We start from the raw sequence: 16,301 nt of genomic DNA, 5'->3' as shown, positions 1-16,301 counted from the left end.
GAGAGAGAGCCAGGCCTGGAGAAGGAAGGTCCTGGGTTCAAATTTGACTTCAGATACTTCTTAGCAGTGTGACCCTGGGCAAGTCACTTAACCCCCATTGCCTAGCCCTTACCACACTCTGGAACTGATAGTATCCATTCTAAGACATAAAATAAGGGTTTAAAAAAACACCTAGCAAATGCTTATTGATTGATTGATTAATTGATAGCCTACATGTCTTTCAAAGACCTGAATCAAGTGTCAGCTCCTCCATGAAGTCTTCCTTAATCTCTCAGGCAGCAATAGTATCTCTTAGGATCAAAGATTTAGACCTAGAGGGCATCCTAGAAGTCATATTCCAATTCCCCATTTCTTCGATGTGAAGAAACTGATCCAGGTTGAGAGCTGATCAATGAAATGCTCTCAAGATCATACAAGCAGAAAGTAATAGAGGCTACCCAGGTGGCTCAGTGGATGGAACCCTGAGCCTCGAGTCAGGAGGAATTCATTTCAAATCTAGTCTCAGACACCGACTAGCAGTGTGACCTTTGGCAAGTCATTTAATCTATTTGTCTCAGTTTCTTCAACTGCAAAATGGAGATAATAATAGCATCTACCCTGTTGTGAGGATAAAATAAGATAATATTTGTAAAACACTTAACACAGTACCTGGCACATAGTAGGTATTATATAAATTATTATTCCTTTCCCCCAACAGAGCTGCTTGACCTCTTTGAGTCTCAGTTTCCTCATTTGTAAAAAAAAAAAAAAGGGGGGGTGAGAGGACTTGGAATAGATGATCTTCAAAGGCCCACTCCACTTCAAAATCCTATGATTCCCCTGGAATTCATGAATAACTTATTAGCCCTACTAGACTATCAGTTCTTTGAGTTCAAGTATCCTGGCTTACATATTTTTCTATATCTTTGAAGCTAGATGTTCCGGGCTCTGTAGGCATTTCCCTATCCCATAAATGTCCTGTATGAGCCCTCTGAAATCCAGTTAAGTTTATAGCTTGGACCCATAGGAAATACTCCACAAATACTTCTTGCTTGAACCATTTCTTTTATTTCTTTTTTTAAACCCTTACCTTCCGTCTTGGAGTCAATAATATGTATTGGCTCCAAGGCAGAAGAGTAGTAAGGGATAAGCAATTGGGGGATAAGTGACTTGCCCAGGGTCACACAGCTAGGAAGTGTCTGAGGCCAGATTTGAACCTAGGACCTCCTGTCTCTAGGCCTGGCTCTCAATCTACTGAGCTACCCAGCTGCCCCGGCTTGAACCATTTCTTAACCTATCTCCATAACAATGACTTACTGGCCATATAAACATCCATACCATGGGTATATGTCTGGACATATATACTAGACATACATACCATGACTTATTGGACATTTGTACTAAGGTATGCTAAAATTATCCAAGAGACTGTTTTGGGGTAAAAAAAATCAACTTATTGATTAGGTTAGCATCATAATTTGTTACAATTAAAATTATCTAGAGAGGCTGATTTTGGGGTAAGAATCTAAGTTTATTGATTATACCAGATTTATTAGTTAGGCCAGCCTCATAACCAATAAAATGATATAAGTCTTTGTGGCTCTTTTGGGGACTGGGGTACAACCTGAACAGGATCAGGCGGTCTAATAAATAGGTTTTTAGGAGCCCATTCTTCAGTCGTCCCTTGACCATCCCAAGACATCTTTAATTGGTGATAGCTAATTAAGAGGTGGTCCATCAACCTATCTACCCCTCTCCATCTCCACAAGCGGACCAGTCACAGCAGGCCAGAAAAGAACCCTCATCTCCTTCCTTTATTAACAACGTTCTGTTTAAAAAGAAAAATATTCTTTGGGATTCCCAAGGACAAAGAAAATGCATAAAGCAGCAGTCTAGATACTTCCTCTGATCCACAACCCAGACACAGGAATACACAGGAATTTTTTTTAATCCATGATCCCGAAATAGAAATAAATATCATTTATAAAAATAATTTCTCACCAGTGTTGAGATAGTTGTTGACCTTGCCTCAGAATTTATTAAATGAGCCTAATTAGTACAATTATCACTCATACTTCAAGTGTTTATTAAGTGGATTTTTTTTATGATGCTGCTAGCATAAAATGGTGGAAGGTGGGGCCATCTACACTTTGGCTGTCACCCTTGCCCCTCAGACTATAAGTAACAAGAGCTCACTTCAGTAGCTCTGGGTCCATATTCTGGTTCAGAAGACCTTGGTTGGAGTCCTTGATCCTCCTTTTATTAGCTCTATGACTATGCACAGGTCATTAGACCTTGTTTTTAAAATAGGGCTAACAGGGGGCAGCTGGGTAGCTCAGTGGATTGAGAGTCAGGCCGAGAGACGGGAGGTCCTAGGTTCAAATCCAGCCTCAGAGACTTCCCAGCTGGGTGACCCTGGGCAAGTCACTTGACCCCCATTGCCTACCCTTACCACTCTTCTGCCTAGGAGCCAGGCAGAAGAACACAGAAGTTAAGGGTTTAAAAAAAAATAAAAAATAAAATAGGGCTAGCAAATGCTTGCAACATTTGCATTCCCAACCTTGCCGTTGTGAGAGAAGGGTCTGAAAGAGTTGTGGAAATGTAAGCTTTTACTATTGACATTCTGATGGAGCTGCAGGAATTTAAGGCACTTGGGCCTAGTGGAAAGAGTGCTGGCTAGCTCTGGATTCAGGCAACAGAAAGACCTGGGTTCATAGCCCACTTTTGCCACACTACCTCTGTGATCTTGGGAAAGTCTTGCCTCCCTGGGCCTTTCCTCCTCTATAAAATAAAGGGATTGTATGAGATGACCTTTAAGGTCCCTTTCAGTTCTAAATCTATGATCCTACTACTCTTAGGAAAAGAACTGGCTGGGGAGGGCCAAGTACCATCTGAAACAAGATGGAACCAAGGCGGAATTAATGGTACTTCACCATCTTGATGCTTTAGGTTGGGCTAGTTGGCTTCACTTCACTCCTGTACCTTTGCAACTTTGCAGGGTCTTTTGCCATGTAAAACATAAGCCAACTTTTCCTTCCAATCATTTCAATATCACTAGAAATGTTTTTCTGAGCCCCCTTTATAGCCAAGCAGTCTCCAAATTATTTTATCTTTCTTTACCTGAGATTGATTTGTAAAAAAGCCATTAAATTTGTCCTTTAATTGTTTTTTTAAAAAATTAAGTGTATTAGATATAAAATGTTAAAGTTTTGAACAACAAAATTAAAAAGGAAGTAGGTAACTGGGAAAAAACACTTTTTAGCAAGTTTCTTTATGTAGGTCTCATTTTCAAATGTATATAGATTTATATGAGCTAGCTCTATGCCCCAATTGATAAATGGTCAAAGAATGTAATCAGAATGTAAATTGCAAAGAATGTAATTTTTAGAGGAAAAAACCTAAGCTATATAAAAAATACTCTAACTAATAGTTAGAAAAAGTCAAATTAAAACAACTGAAGTTGCACGTCACACCCCTCAGACTGGAAAAGTTAACAAAAAAAAAAAAAAGAAAATGACAAATGTTGGAGGGGCTATGAAAAACTGCATACATTTATATACTTTGGGTAGGTCTATGAATTTTAATTGGTCTAACTGTTCTGGAAAGCAATTTAGAATTATGCCCCCAAAGTTATAATGTACATACTTTTGACCCAGCAATACCCTTATTAACACTATACCCCAAAAAAGATTTTTACAGAAGGGGGAAAGGATCCACATATATATAAATAATTATACCAGCTCTTTGTTTTGTGGCAAAGAAATGGAAATCAAGGAATGCCATCAATTGGGAAATGGCTAATCAAACTATGGCATATGAATGTAATAATATACAATGAATTGCCATTACACTAGAGAAAATGAAACAGAGAGTTTCAGAGAAACCTAAGAATATCAATATGAAGGCATAAAGAAGAGAGCAAAATCAGAACAATTTATATGATAACATAGAAAGCAAACAACTTTGGAAGACTTCAGAGCTCTGATCAGTTTGATAACAACCGTGATTCCAGAGGATGTACAATGAAACATATTAACTACTTCTTAATAGGGAAATGATGGACACAGGTTGCAAATTAAGACATATTTTTGGACTTAACCAACATGGGATTTGTTTTGCTTGACCCTACATATTTGTTACAAAGGTTTTCTTTTTCTTGTTGTTTTTTTCCAATGGGAGAATTGAAAAAATAAAAGTGTATACGTGTTTTTTAACCATGGGTTTAGTTTAGTTTCTTGTTCTCTATCCCCATTGGTCCATCATTTCTCCCAGTTCAACTCATCTCAATCAAAACTCTTAAGTACATTTCTTCAATGAAGCCATAAGAGAACAACGGGTTTGCATGCCAAGCCATCAAGGTTGTCCTGGTGGATCGGTACCTCAAAAACCAGAGAGGAGAGAGAGCTGAAAATGTCTCTGTGGCGTTGGCATGAAATGAACAGAATGGTTGGCCATTCTACTGCTCTGCCTCAAGGAATCTGACTTGGCAGCAGCTACTGGCTGCTTCTCTAGGGCAAAGGGAAGCTCTTCTCACGTGGGTGCCTGTGGACCATCTGTTTACCAGAAGGTGCTATAAACTGATCGGATGGTATGACAGAAAAATTGTTGGTGCCCACCCAGATGCAAAGCCACTGATCGTTTCAGCCACATTATGCTGTTTATAACAGCTGCTAATGTTGCTAGCAGCAATGCTGTTAACTATAGTACTCCTAAGCAAACGCTTTCTAAAAGGCAAAGGGTCTTCTGCTAGAAGTGAGACATAAAAAAAGAATAGGATCAAAATTTAGAGTGAGAAGGAACATCCGAAAGCATCTTGTCCAGCCACCAAGTTTTGCAGAAGAGGAAATGGGGGCTCAGAGAGCATGTCCATGGTCGCACAGTTAATGAGTGGCAGAGATACTGCTATCTACTCTTTGCCACTCTGGGATTTATTAGCCTCATTTGTGCTACTTGTTCCCAGAGTAATGCTCCTATTGTGCTAAAGAAGACTGATTCATGGAATCATAGAATCATTCCACAGTCTGTACAATTCTTCTCTCTGTAGGCTGTAGAGGGGAGTATCATAAATTAAATGTATCCCACCTAGGCATGAGAGAGGAGCACAGGCACTAAGATACCAAAGGAGGACCAAAAAGGACAGGAAAAGATGAGTTGGGCTGGAAGCTATGGATCCTTCTGAAGTCTGGAGACTTTAAAAGACTTTTCCTTAGAAGTCAAGGCAACCGTGTGGGATAGGCAGAGGAATAGGATGCAGTGCTGCTCTGGGAAAATATTTTGGCCAAATGACTGGAAAGCATAGTTGTTAACCAGATGTGTGTGGCCAATGAGATGCTTTGCTTTCTTCCTCCTTTTCCCTGGAGCTTTGCCTAGGGAGGCTAATCCCATGCATCTGATTATTCAGTATCTCTGATCTCCTCACTTCTCATTTCCCTTCTGCCCAGTGTGAGGGGAAGAAGGACATTCTTTCTCCTCCTCTGTAATTATATCCTCAGCATTTGTAACCTTTAGCCTTTCCATTATTCATCTGCATTATGATTTACTGAAAGCTACTATTAAATTAGATCGCCACTTGTGCTAATTTTGACAAGTTAAACTAGAAAAAGAAAGGAAAGGGACTTCCCTTAGCTTAGGTTGAGGGATAAAGAATGGCACAAGTTGGGGGAGAAGCTAAATTTTGGTAATGTTCATATACTATACTCTGGACTTCTCTTTTTTGAACTTTGCAAGAAAACAATCCTAGAAGTGAATATGGAGGAGTTGGGGAGTGCACGTTTTCCCTTCAGCCTGATTGTGGCTAGCCAACTCCTTGACTGGTGATAGAAGATTACTGTCGTGGGTCAGGTCCCTCCCTGAATTGGTTACCTGTGAGATCTTATGTCTGAGTTTTAAAACTTTTTTCTTCTTCCTGCTTTTAGGATTTTTCCTCCCTCCACCTCCTTTTTATTTATTATTCATATTTCTTTTTGAGCAGGTGTGCCTCAAGGATACTGGAATCACACTGGGTACACTTACTCTGGGAAATGTCCTCTTCCTTGATGTTTCTGAATTTTTAACCAAATTTCAGTTTAGTTTTTCTGACTGCTTTCTAGAAGTTCGAGAAAGAGCAGAGACTGAATCTATCCCACAATGGAGTTCCAGAGAGAGAAAGGGACAGAGCCTTCCTAGAACCATGAAAGAAGTTTCCTCCACAAGTGTGTGTCCATCTACCATGATGCCCTGTGGCCAATCTACTTGGATACAGAAAAACCAATCAAGAACTGCTGGCATTTCAATAGAGTCTATATCCTCCAGCAAGTGGTCAATGGCCATATCCATTTTCATGGAGTCAAAGCACATGTTCCATGGAATTGGTCCTGTCATAAGGAAGGACAAAAAAGAAGTGTAAAAGAGATGCATGCAGAATATTCATTCCTCTGAAGGATTAAAAGAATTTCTATTTTCCTTTTATCTACACATCACAGAAGGGACAATACAAATGTCTGGAAATTCTTTGAGTTACAGGAAAATGATCCCTAAGAACCTCATCATTGTTTCTCTGTACATATCTAGGGAATATGCAGAAAGTAGAGCTAAATCCCGGGGCCATATGAACCACTGGATTAGGGAAAGTGATTCTCCTTTGGAAATTAGAGGAATCAGTACAACTATACATTCTGAGCTGGAAAGGATCTTAGAGGCCATTGAGCTCAATCTTTTCATTTCACAAGTGAGGAAACTGTGGCCCATTTGTGCAGAGTCAGACAAAAGCAAGATTTGAACCCCAGTTCTCATGAGTCCAAATTCAATCCACTTTCCTCTGCAACATATAGTGTGAATATTAGGTTGAGAACTGTGATACAACGGAAAGAGCAGTACCGGAGTCAGGAGTCAGAAGAGCTGGGTTTAAATCCCACTCTAACAATTTCTATTTGGCCTTGGGTAAAGTCACTTAACTTCCCTGTGCCTCAGTTTCCTATAAAAGGTGGGTATATGAAGTCCCCTATCGCTCTAGATTTGTGATTCTAGGAACTCAAGCTCCTAAACTTAAAAGTGCTCTGTAAGACCAGAGATGTCAAACATGTGACCTATGGGCCCTGTGTGGCCCACAACACTCCCAAGAGCAGCAAGAACCAGATTAAAATGCAACTGGGAAATATCTAACAAAATAAATAATACAATAAAACACAGATAATGTTTGTATGTGGTTTTCTAAGGCAACATGCAGCCCACAGAGATCCTCATACATGTTTTAGCAGCCCCTTCTCTGTTTGGATTTGACACCATGGTGTTAGAACACATTCCCAGCTCACATGTTAAATGAGAACAGTAAGTGCTATGTCTAACTGATGGGATATCAGTGAATCACTCCACTAACTTGGTATTAGGGCACACACTTGATCATTAAAACAAACTGGCATTTAAGCTAAAACCTAACTCTCACCCAACATATTTCAATTTCAAATGAAGGTAAATCCTGAATAAAACAATCTTCACAATGATATAGCATATTGTATCTTCTTTTTCTAAAAGAGCACCTGTATTTAGTGTCTGTCACAATTGCCTACTTTATTTTTTTCTTACTTTAATGTAATAAAAGAACCAGATCATAAATCAGACTTACTGAGTAAGGATATAGAATTGTAAAGCAGATTTATCATATTACTTAAGGGTACTATCATGTCAACGTTTTAAGTGGAACACAGCAAGTGACTGAATGACACTATTCCAGGAAAAGTGATTTAATATTATATTTAATCCCCTTTATAACCTCTGCCGCCTTGGCTCAAGTTCAGCATCCCACTCTAATTCAACTATTTATCATCAGGGCTTAAATAGGGCTAGGTTTCAAAGAATCTCAAATCAATACTTCTCTCTGTCTCGCTGTCTCTGTCTCTGTCTTTCTGTGTCTCTTTCTCTCTCTCTCTCTCTGTCTCTCTATGTCTCTCTTGGCAAAGATCTTGGTGAGGCACAGAAGGGAAGAGGAAACTGCATAATTTTATTGGTCCAGACCTGTGAGATTTCTTTGTACCTAGTACAAAGATAAGCCCTTTAGACAGAAGAAAACTAAGCCTACATTAAACCAGCCCACTATTCTCAGAATGATCACAATACACATAGGACACGTATGGCTTTAACAAAGGACACAAAATCCTATGTGCAGAAACCAGCCAAATCCTTACATCAACAATGAAGGGAAGCATCTAGATAGTGAATAGAGCATCAGGCATGAAGTTGGGAGGACCTGGGTTCAAATCTGACCTCAGATACTTCCTAGCTGTATGACCCTTGGCAAGTCACTTAACTCCAATTGCACAGCCTTTACCACTCTTCTGCCTTAGAATTGATGCTAAGAGAGAAGGTTAAGGGTTCTTCAAACAAACAAACAAAAAACAATGAAGGAAACTCCTGGTATGGAAACACCCTCCCACTGATGTAGAAGACCAGTGAACCAGAAGTTACACTGATAGAATGGTGCCTAGGACACTTTGAGGTTAACTCATCTGCCCAGGGTCACACAGTTAGTATGTGTCAGAAATGGTCTTCTTGACTCCAAAGTTAGCCCCCTATTGACTGTGCTAATAGCTTATAGATAAATGAAATATCAGCTGTTTATATGTCACCGGCTGGGTCTGTAGTGCTGCTGGACAGGATCAGAAGAAGCTGGGCAATTTTAGCTGGGTAGGACATAGCTGGAATTATTTTAATGACATCAGATCAATTCTTTGACTTGTCTTTTTTGCCATACAAAGAGTATAACTGAAAAGATGAGGACTGGCCCAGCCACACAAGACACGGGTCTTTTATGTGGAGAGGGCACTCTTGTATTCTCTGGCTACTCTTCCTGTTGCCCTGGAGCACAGAAGGAAGAAGGTAGAACCTGAGAAATAATGAGGGCAGCTACAAGAGAGGCAGTTGTACAAGGGAGTCCTATACGAGGTTCAAGATTAAATGAATTTTACTTCAGCCCATTTTGACCTGTCCATTTAAAGCATAAATATGATTCAAATGGTATTTCTCTCCACCTTGTTTATGTAAATTAAAACCCATTAACACAGAAGCAGTACACTGCCTATGAAGTCAGAGAATGTGAGTTCAATTCCTGTCTGTGTCATGTTGGAATCACTTAACATCTCAGATCTCAGTTTTCTCCTCTATGAAATAAGAGTTAGACTTAAATGGTCTATGGGGTCCCTTCCAGCTAATTCTAGCATCCTGTGACTAAAACCTTCTCCTAACTGCAAAAAGAAGTGACTTACCCTCCCACTTCCCTTTCTAGCTATTTGTTCTCATTGATGTCCATCTGCAAGCTTGAAAGTATCCATGCTAGGGGACCTCTCTGCCATCATTGGAATCGTGTTCCGTTCTCAAAGTCCTTCCTCTTTATGTGTGTCATAAATCCCCTTTCTAATCTCTATGCCCTATTTCTTTGGTGCCTAACCATTTGTGGGTACTCTGCTTCCCTCCAAAACTCGTGTGTTCCTGCCTCTTTATCTGAACTTTAGACCTTCTCCTTTGTGATGCCCTCTCTGTGTGGCATCCTGGTACTCTTCAGATATATGCCTGATTTTTGACTCATTGTTTTCCCTGACCTATGCATGTTGTATATGCCATGATTATAGATGACAATTTCTCCTAGAAACAAGGGTGAGCCCTTGTTCTGATGGTTGTGCATTTCATTTTAGCTGGGGGACAGGACATGCATTCATTCCTTCTCAAGGAGGTAAATTGTATACTTCCCAGTAATTACTCCAGTCTAACAGATCAGGAGGTTCCCCTAAGAACCCTTATTATACTCTTATCTCTTATATCTATGTAAGCTAAGATGAACTACCTGTGTCCCTGGTACTGGCTCATACATTAAGCACACTAGACTCATTGTTGCTCACATTCCAGTAGGATTCAGTTATCATGGATATAGTATAAAGTATCCTTCTATTCTTTCAGCCTGATTTTTAAATTATATCAGAAAGCAATAATGATTTAATTGATTGAATTGATCTTTTTTTCTTCTAGAATGTTCTCTTCCTCTTATCTCCATAATTTTGTTGATCACACTATCAATCTCTGTCTCCTGGGCTCAGTCATCTTTGACTCTTCCTTTTCCCTCACCCCTTAAATTCAATCAAGCCCCAAGTCCTATCACTTCTTCCTCTTAATATCACTTTTTCCCCCTCCTTACTTTCACACCTGCTGCCAACATCCTAATGTGGGTCCATATTATTTCTCATTTGGACTACTATAATAAGTGTAATAAGGAACTTCTGGGATAAGATGGAGGACATCTTGAGTGACAGGAAAGTTGGTTAAAAACTTTGGAATGTGCCCAGGGGGCGTGAGCCAGGGCCAGAAGGCAATTGAAACCACCCCTATAAATGCCCTGGGACAACAGGATACTTGGTCTCATTTTTGAGAATTCTTGGGAGGGGGGTGGATTGGAGGGAGGGTACGCCCTAGATCTGCAATCCAGCATCCATATCTGAGTGCCATAAGAAATCAATGACCTACTATTAATAGAGCTGAGAGAGACAACACCACAACCAACAAGAAGAACATCACTAACTGTCCTTATCCTTTGTGCCACGCAGGAGCCAACCCAGGGATTGAGAGAGGGAGAAGAAAGCTCCAGCCTATTATCAAATCCATCATCCATTTGATTTAGATGACCTTTATTCATTTAGGTTTACCTTAGCATTCCCAAACCCCTTTATCCTTACTACCTCATTCCTAACCCTTATAGATAAGCAAATAAATCCGGTCACAATTCAATCAAAGAAGATTGGCATTCCTTTCCTAATTGGTGAATCATCTATAGTTGATTAGGGAAGACATTTATAAACTGCAGTCAGAATAGCCTTTATCCAGTGAGCACATCTATACCAGCTGGAACCAACCCTTTACCATCAAATCCAACCCCGAGCCAGGGCTAGAGGAGTTGTCAAACACTTATACAACTCCCATTAGGTTCCTGATTTGGGCTGTGGTAGAGGCAGAGGCTTGGCTAAGCTGATCTTCATAGGTCCTGGGGTTACTGACACATCGGGTAACCACCTGGCAAACACTTCACTCACTAGCCCAGATTCATCCAGTGTCTGTGATTTCAGAGCCTGCTTGGCACACTCAGCCATCAGAGCCTGTCCGGCCCAAGCGAGGCTTAGCAGCCTTCTTATTTCCAACCTGCGTCCTATTTATGAACAACATAAGATACAATCTGCTCTTTCAGCTCTAGCTCATCCTTTACATCACTGCAAAAAATTATCTTTCTAATATATAGGTCATTGTGGGCATAAACAGGTTGCAACACATTATATTCAAGGAATTACAAAGGAAAAGTGATGTAGATATGTCATTAGAGAAGCATTTGATATGGGAAACAGATGAAAGTCACATAGTGAGAGGGAGTGATGACAGATGAACCGTCTACACCATCAGTATCTATGAAATTTTGGCACAAAGCACAAAAGACCTGTTGCACATTGGGTGGATTCCTTTGGTTTTTAAATGATATTTTATTTTTCCCATAAAAATAATTTTTAGCATTCATTTTTAAAATTTTAAAATTTAAAGAAATTTTAAATTTAATTAAACTTAATTTTTAAAATTTAAAATTTTAATTTTAATTAAATTTAATTAAAAATTAAATTTTAATTTTAAATTTTTAAATTTTTTAAAAATTGAGTTCCAAATTCTCTCCCTCTTACTCTTACCCTCTCCCTGAAACAGTAAACAATCTGATATAGATTTTATATGATATAAAATTTACAAAAGATTTTATAATTATATTTATATGTAAAACAGTTTTCCTTATTAGTAATTTTGTGAAAGATATCAAACAAAAAAAGAAGAAAGTGGAATATAGTATGTTTTGGTCTGCATTCAGATTCCATCAGTTCTTTCTCTGAAGGCAGATGGCATTTTTCATCATGAGTTTCTGGGATGGTCTTTGATCACTGTCTTGCTGAGAAAAACTAGGTCATTCATAGCTGTTCATCAAAAATATTGTTGTTACTATGTACAATGTTCTTCTGGTTCTGCTTACTTCACTTTGCATCAGTTCACCTAAGTCTTGATGGGCCCCTTTTGTAAAAATTATGGGGGGATGTGGACATAGGTAATAAAGTATGGGCAAGCAAGCCTGGATTGCAATCTGCATTATGGGAGGGGGTACTCACAAGGTCAAGATTACAGATCCATTGGAGCACAATATGTAGGTCTAATCACATCATTTACCAGGTCAAAAGTTTTCAATGGGCCTCTACCTTTTAATTGTGGTGCCAAGTGGAAATGGGAAATGGAGGGCAGTTCGCCTGGCCAATGCCAGAGAGAAGAAAAACAAAGATGTTAATGATGAGGTGCATCCATTTCACTAGTACCTCTAGACTCACTGTGTCTCTCCTGGCTGTTCATTGCCATTGGCCTGCTCCTAACTCACATGCTCTATGTTTGCGTGGCTTCTTCTCTCCAAAAGTCTGTTTAAGGTCAAGAACAAGAAGACTAGAACCTCAAAGTAGTCTGTTATGCTTGCAGACAAAAACCCTGGTTGTTAAATTTCCATGGCAATGACTATGTGGACATAGTAATGGCAGAGTTGTGCTTTATAGTCACATACCAGAATGGTTCATGTTTAATTTAGTGCTTTCGATGCTTGTGGATTGATTGGTTTATGATTTTTCAAAGCACTTTGCATCCATCATTTCCTCTGATCCTTCAGGCTCTATGAGGTGGGAAGAACCTATTTCTTCTATGAAATCAGCTATCTCCATTTCATATGATTACCCAGTCTGTTTCTTTAATGGACTTGTGCAATAATATGTATTTAACTAATAGCAGATACAGGACTAGAACTCACTTCCTTTTTCATTGTTACATCCTGTACACTGTGTTCATGCAGGTTCTTGGATCTGTCCCACCATGAGCCATTTCTAAAACAAAAGATTAATCAGAGGTATCTGGAGGACAGCTTTTCGTGTATTTAGGGGACAACAGTCTTCGAAATAGGTCAACAAGTATTAGAGTTATTTTATTTAAGCATCAAACTCAGGTATTTTGTGTAAGTTAATATCTGAACTTGAACTAAACCCCAGATCTGGATTGTAGCCTCTTATACTTCCTACCACTCCATGCCTTCTTTTGACTCATATTGAGTGGTCAAATCAAACCTTACAGATTTTCCATATGGCTTGATGTTAAGCCAGTTTTCCTTCATTGTGCCCCTCTGTTGGTGTCTGTGGACTCATGCGTTTTGTTTTTGGATGCCTGCGTCTTTACCTCTGTAATCTGTTCCCGTTCTCCCTCTAAGCTGCTGACTACCAGCTTCTTCAGTCTAGCTGATGTTCTATCACTCTCTCATTTGATTAAGCTGTGACAAACCATTCTCTGCCCTAAGAGAGGAAACTTTTCTGAAAATCAGTGCAAGCTTTATTAAAGGCCATGTTGGCAGACATGTCCCATTGTTTTTGCCTGTTAAGATCCTTTTTGAATCTCAAGTTTGTTATCCAATGTATTAGCCAGCTCTTCTGGCTGGAATTCTGTTGTCTTTATTTAAGTTGTGGGCAAAAATGTTGACTAGGAATGAATCTAGGAGACTGCCATTTGAAATCTTTCCTTAAATTAACATTAGCTCAACAATCAATATCTTTACATCCAACCAACACTGAATTTATCCAGCTATATAATCCTCCTTCTTATATTTCTGCATCCTGTGCCCAAGGACATCTTGTCATCTGCCCTGCTGCTGACTCTTCCCCTACTCTGCTTTCCATCTCCTGCTCTGGACACAGTAATTAGATCAATATTACATTGCTTCTGGAAAGGAGATAACTGACTACTCGTATAGCCCCATTCACAATCCCTGTGACCACCTAGACAAACTCTTCCTGCCTGCCACCATTTTCCTATGTATATTCTCTCATCATATCCCTTAGAAGATAAGCTCTTTAAAGACAGAGACTATCTCATTTTTTTATATGTATCCTCTGCATTAGTACTTGGCAATATTTGGTACTTAATAAATACCTTCTCATTCATTCATTTGTAAAAGGGGGGTTAGGAATTGAATCAATCATTCTGCCCAACTTAGGCGTAATTATTTTAACCAGATAAAAACATTTCTTTATTGAATCAATTAATCATAGGCTGTAGACTAAGTGTGAAAAAGTCTTTGATCAGCTTAGATGTCCTTAAAAACTAATGGATGAATTGAGTGACATTATACAACTGCACAGGACTTCTGAGTTACTCCTTTTTTGCTACATATATTTTCTAAGGCTAAACCCACTTTCCTCTGGACTTTGTATGTACTTGTGAGACAATGAGAAGATTTATTTCTAATATAGTGAATTATTTCTATTTCTGGGTTTTGAGGCTGAAGGTTATCCTTGAAACCTCTTTGCTCATTCTTTTGATTTTAGTAAAATCACGGAATTATTCTTACATCTCCTACTCTAGAGTATCTCCCACTGGAGGGCAATTGAAATTGGAGAATGGGTTCTATCTTGCCTGGTAAATAAAAAACAGCTTAGGCCGGATGTGTCTGGGAGCATCAGGACAGAATCTTTGAGTCTTCATTGGAGCGAATGGACAATATCACTCTTAACCAGACGGGACCTGATCACAGGACCAGGGCATGGGATTTTCCATCAAAGATTAAGAAATCAGGGAGAGACTGAGAGAATGGTGGACTACCTCCTCCTTGGCTATTCACCAATTAGAGATGTCTGGGGATGTATAGTAGAGGGCTGAATAACAAACTTCCAAAATTGTACTTAATGATCCTTAAGGCCGAATTTCTTGGTCTTTGATCACTGACTAATTTATTGATTATTGCTAGCCTAATCAATAAAATGATTTTCTTACTCAAAATCTAGTCTCTCAGATTTTTTGATCATCACAATAGTGTGTTACAGACTTTTGGGGGGAATATTTTACATCAATTCTTCTTATCATATCACCTTAGTAAATCCTCTTAACTAGAAGGTAATTAAATCTGTCTGACTGACATCAGCTGATAATCATGAGGAGAGGAGCACACTGATGGGAGCTTATGAGTTATAGCATGAGACAAGCACGCTTATCGCCTCTGGGTGACTCCTAGAACATACGGAAAGAGATGTAGCCACCTTGTTGTGGAGACCTGACCACCTAGGAGAGTGGGGCTTGGAAGGCCCAGGCCAGAGAATGTGCTGCCCATTCAAGGAGTTTATGAGAAAACACTGCAAAATGCCTTGGTGAAACTCTACCATTTTATAGCCTTAAGAGAGTTGCCTAGAACACTGAGACTTTGACAAAGGAGGGAGAGAGGCAAGACAGAAGCTGACGACTTCCATCTTCTCTCCGTAACAGGGCTGGCTGGTAAGGAGGCCTGGTATGTTGAGCTGGTACAACCTCCATGTGGACTCTGGGCATTGCGGACAATCTAGAACTGGTTCTGGTCCTCTAACCATGGCGGGAAGAGAAGCCTTCTTCATTGGCTTTTGAAGATGGAACAGAGATGCACTGAAAAGCATTAGCCAGCCAGAGGGAAAGTTTGTTCTTGGTCTTCTTCCCCGTGGAAGCATTTGAAGAGAGACACATGCTGAAAGTATCTAGATTAGGAGGAGAGGCCATGGAGAAGCCTGTGAATACAAGCCTCCATTCTTGGCCTCTTTGTTTGTTTTTGTTTCAGGTGAAGGAATACAGGAGATAGTTATGACTTTGGGAGCCTTAAAAGATCAGAATAGAAAACCACCAAAGATACAAGAATGGGAGTCCATGATGGGTTTTGTGGAAAGTTAGAGCCCTAAATAAGGTCCTGAGGAACACTTGAAGGACTCTGCTCAGAGAGTCACTGAGATGACAACTCATCCACTTAGTTTGACCACATTTGGAAATAAACCTGATGGGATGAATGTTATATAAAATTTTCTTTAAGTTTGACCTACTCTTTCCTGGAATTAATTAATTAATTCCACAATTAATTAATTATGGGAAAGAATGTTTCCTAGGTATTGGAGGGAAATGATTGTTACTTGTTATATTTTTGTAATCTCTTATGAAAATTCTTTGATGTTAATTGGTTAAATGAAACTAAGGTACTAATCACTGGTGATTAGTAATAGTATAAACAAATAAATTAGAAACCAGAATCCAACAATATGTAGTTTGTAAGAAACACATCTGAAATAGAAAGATATACACAGAGTTAAGATAAGAAGCTGGAGTAAAATTTATTATGCTTCAGTTGAAGAGAAAAAGGCAGAGGTAGTGATTATGAATTCAGATAAAGCAAAAGTTTAAAAAGTACACATAATTAAAAGAGATAAGCAAGGAAACTACATTTTGCTAAAAGGCACCAAACACAATGAAGT

General features: G+C 39.2%; 1 protein-coding gene across 1 annotated transcript in view; it reads left to right on the top strand.

Annotated features, from left to right (window-relative positions):
- Window positions 1–15,828, top strand: part of LOC123237877 (sodium/nucleoside cotransporter 1-like) — a 112,533-nt gene extending 96,705 nt beyond the window's left edge. The window contains exon 19 of the mRNA XM_044665072.1: window positions 15,298–15,828. The gene's annotated coding sequence lies outside the window, so the exon portion shown is untranslated. The remainder of the gene's footprint in view (window positions 1–15,297) is intronic.
- The last annotated feature ends 473 nt before the right edge of the window (window positions 15,829–16,301 follow it).

This window comes from Gracilinanus agilis, chromosome 2 (assembly GCF_016433145.1).
Source record: "Gracilinanus agilis isolate LMUSP501 chromosome 2, AgileGrace, whole genome shotgun sequence".
Lineage (NCBI taxonomy): Eukaryota > Metazoa > Chordata > Mammalia > Didelphimorphia > Didelphidae > Gracilinanus > Gracilinanus agilis.
The sequence above is the reverse complement of the archived record's forward strand: the minus strand, read 5'-3'. Positions and strand labels throughout refer to the sequence as shown.